At 39.6% G+C, this 4,367-nt stretch overlaps 1 non-coding gene across 1 annotated transcript; it reads right to left on the bottom strand.

Annotated features, from left to right (window-relative positions):
* Positions 1 to 4,026: 4,026 nt before the first annotated feature.
* On the bottom strand, positions 4,027 to 4,101 carry Trnat-ugu (transfer RNA threonine (anticodon UGU)). Its single transcript has one exon. It is a non-coding gene; the product is annotated as a tRNA-Thr (tRNA).
* Positions 4,102 to 4,367: the final 266 nt, after the last annotated feature.

Genomic DNA, 4,367 nt, shown 5'->3' with positions numbered 1-4,367 from the left:
TACTGTCGAATTCCAGTCACCCATTAATATTAAATTTTCATCTCCCATCACTATCTGAATGATTTCTTTTATCTCATCACACATTCCATCAATTTCTTCATCATCTGAGGACTACTTTTACGACTTTGGTAGGCGTGGGATTCGTGGCTATCTTGGCCACAACAATGCATTCACTATGCTGTTTGTAGTAGCTTACCCGCATTCCTATTTTTATTAATTATTAGACCTACTCATGCATTAGCTTCATATTAGCCTTCCTAATACTTAAATCTATATTCGATGTTAACAATGACGCCGGTGGATGGACTATCACGAAATTACTGACCGTCGAGAAAGTCACAAATATAACCGACAAGCTAATGGGCCCTTCACAGGAAAACGTTTTTCGCCGGAAAACGGGAAAACTGAAACCCAGCAAATGAGTAAAAAAATGTATATTCACTGAAAAAAAAATAGTGTACGCACACAACTTACACAACAATAGTCTGGGATTACTCTATTACCTAACACAGTTTTTGTGATTGTATCTTGCAGCTTTAGTTATTTTTAATTAAAAGATGCTTTAAAAGGACAGAAAGAACGTGTTGGCCTACGCTACAGATCGTTCTGTTAGCACAGTCTTTACTTTGTCTCGGTTAGGTTGGAGATTTTAGTTGAGAGTTGCCGAAGTCAACGAAAGTGATTACAATGTGCTACGATACAGCCGAGATCATGACAAGAGAATGGGCTACATCACACTCGAAGTAAATTTATATAGGTAAGGATCCCCATGACCTGTGTACGTCTATTATAAAAAATCTCCAAGCCACTCTCCTCAAATAGATCGCAATCTTCTCTTGACCTTCAACTGTTACTATTTCAGAATTAAAAACTAGATTCAAAAAAAATTTGGCTACCAGGCACAAAACTAGAAAAATAAAAATAATAAAAGTGAGAACGTGAAACATGTTAGCAATAACCATAAACAGGAGATTTTACAGAAAATAAAATTGAGAAAGGAAATCATTAATATTATCGACCGTTTAGGAACTCTAGGCTACGAAAGGGATGAAACCACATATCGAATAACTGGTGGAAGAGTTAGTGTCTTTTAAGATTAAATCCAAACAAGAATTAGAAAAAAATATATCGAAGCAAGGCCTCTATTACGAGAAATAGCTAAATCTCGAGACAAATTGTGTCCTTCTGTATTAGATGAAATGTTTTGGGCCCTAGTACGGATGAAACAGTATCTGCAGTATGAACAGGAACTTCGGACATGTATTTCATATTTCATCCAAGCCTGCAGTCTATAAATATTTAAACAAAATACTAAAACAAAATACGACTACAGGGGAATTACTTACGAAGTAGTTCTTGGTAAAGAAACACAGGACACTATTAAGTATGTAGGCTTAATACGAATTACAAGTGTGTTTATAAATCGCTATAGTTGCCTTGGACTAACGACGAGCGAATATCATTACAACCTGTACGCTTTTCAAAGCTGTTATCCATGAAAAAGCTAAACGACGTATCGTGAACAAAATACAATTTAACACCGAAACAATGACATTAGCTGACAATGGGCACAGACTTTAGTCAATGGGCACTGTTGAAAATTCGTGCCAGACCAGGATTAGCAACCGAGTCCCCTGGTTATTAGGGAGAGGCAATGATCACTGTGTCCGAATTACGCAGTGGTCAACATAATAGCACAAACTGCCCGAGCATGCCGTTCGTTAGATCCAAATTCTCAATTTATCCATAGACTGCTAATGCACTGCTCCTTGAACATAATCCTCCTCCCCTTAATTATACAGTACATGGCCAAAAAAAAAAAAACAGACACCGAATATATGCAAACTTGGCCTTACGAACATTGCAGACGTCGTCTATGTAGCACACGTCAAACTTCAAAGAATTTACCAATTCGTTGCATGGTTTACTATAGACCACAAATCAAGTAACGTAAAAAAAGCACTGCGTCTATTGAGGTCATGATTCAGAGTTAAAAAAAACTAATAAGTTGCCTACATATTACAGTTGCTGCCGAAAGAGGAGAACCATTATTTTCCCACAAAAGGAAATATAGTTAAAATTACGCTTCTATTTCGGTTAGTTTATGCTGTTACTAAAATTTGCAGTGAAAGTTACATAGTGGACTCTACCCTCCCCCCACCAGAAACGTAGTTATCGTGGCTGTTGTGAGACACTTGTACACAGTTAGAGAAAGTGTGTTAAATGTGGCGCGTACGGAAACACTAGGCTACGCTACAGGGCAATCTGCTCGCACAACGTTTAGTCGGCATTCATAATCGTTGGCGTAAACAACTCTCAATCAAATTACCACCTTCCAACCTAACTTAGATCTCGGGCTACACTACCAATCGGCCTGTCATCACAACCAAAAATTCATTGAGGGGGGTGGGGGGATCTCCTGTATCTCTCTCTGTAATGTATCTCTAGGCAAAACTGCCAGTTTTGTCAGACTCAACTGCAAGATTTACCAATGGTAAACACTTTTGAGACGGCTCGTAATTTTAGAATAGTCCTCTTCGTCTTACTTGGCATAAATTGTTCGCTGGCGTCCCAGCAGCTAGCTCCCTCAGTGTCTGCTTCTGCCATCGCACCACGCTAGTCTGCTCTTGTCCTAGCAGACCGAACGCACCGCACATCCGACACCTTCGGAACCACTCACTGGCCAGTTAGCAACTGAGCGGAACACTGTTTACATCGTGAAAGGAAAACTATGCAAAGATGTACACTTAAATGGCACGACTGAGTAGCACACACACAGTAATATCTGGGGAATGTCCTTCGACACGCGCAGAACGAAAGTCTTCTCGCGAACGTACAGCGTCTCTGAAAAAAATCTCGTGACTATATTCCGGCGTTACGGCCAGGTTCTCATACAAATGAGCAAAAAAGGGTACATTTGAAATTTTTTTTTGAGACAATGAAAATACATTCGAAGGATCTGTTTGGGAATTACGAGTGATAATACTATGAGCTTAATTTTAGATTTTCAATAAAAAATGGCGCCCGTAATTATGATTTGATCAAGGGCCTGCGAGACTGGAGTACGCAGAGTGCGTGCAGTGTGGCACCTCAGATGTTACCTGAATTCAAAAATGGGTAACATCAGTTGATACTACATTATTTCTCTGAACTTGAAAATGGATAACATCAGTCGATAATACATAAAATTTATGGGAGCACTTACCTAACCGCAATGAAACAACCTTAAATTTAACGATACAGTGCTAATTCGAACTTTGAGTTCGATTTTTGGGGGTTTGTTTCACTCCTTATGCCTACACAAAAATTAGTTAATATTAACAAATGTCATATTATAGCTATAAGTTCCTAAGAAAAGTGTTTACATTTAGGGGTCAGAGGTAGAAGTTAAGAGATCGAACCACTTTTAATTTATGCTGCATGCCGTTCTGAGAAAATCGTTACTGGAAAAAAAAGTGTTCAAAGTTTAGGGAAAACATTTAGTTATATTATTACTTCGATTTGCATGAACTGAGTGTTACATATATATTTTTAATGTCGCTGAAAACGAATCTGGAGTCAGATTTTCAATATTCAAAACAGCTTATCCAATACGGAGGGCAAACGATTATGTTTTGACCAATTTTTACCAAAAATGTATTTTCGTTATTTACGTTTAGTCTGCAATTCAAAGAGTATTTATCAACCCTTCCTCTAGCTCTGATTGTTCCTAGACAGCAACTTCCTGTTCTTCTTGGCAGGAAAAGCCGATCTGTCTAAGGTGGATATGCAGCACTCGGCAGCCTGCACTTGATATTCGCCCGTATTTTCGGTGAGTATGTTTGCATGCATTCTGCAGTATGAATCCTTTTGAGCACGTGCGACACGGGATAAGTTATCATCTACATCTGTATGGAAACCCTGCAAAACACATTTAAGTGCCTGGTAAAGGGTTCATCGAATCAACTTCACAACTGATAATTAATTGAAACCCTCAGCTGCCGACAGGTGTTGTTGATATACTTCGATGGGGACAGCTGAAAAGTGTGCCCCTACTGGGACTCGAACCCAGAATCTCCTGCTTACAAGGCAGACGCTCAATCCATCTGAGCTATCGAGGGCACAAATGAACAGCACGATTGCAGGAATTTATCCCTCGCACGCTTCCCGTGAGACTCACATCCCCAACCGTCCACAATCCGCATACGTAATGTACTTAATAGGTATTTGTCCATCCACTCATTACTGGCTCACACTAAGGTGACGATTCCCGTAAGAGTTCCGGCAGCCTGTGCGCATTCGCACAGACGAAGGTCAATGGCTGGGAAACGTTTAACCATAGATATGAAGATAGTAACTGTTCTCGAAAGAACAGGCGCCACTGACGA

The sequence above is a fragment of the Schistocerca gregaria genome, unplaced genomic scaffold (genome assembly GCF_023897955.1).
Source record: "Schistocerca gregaria isolate iqSchGreg1 unplaced genomic scaffold, iqSchGreg1.2 ptg000387l, whole genome shotgun sequence".
NCBI lineage: Eukaryota > Metazoa > Arthropoda > Insecta > Orthoptera > Acrididae > Schistocerca > Schistocerca gregaria.
This window is presented reverse-complemented; position numbering and strand designations above follow the sequence as displayed.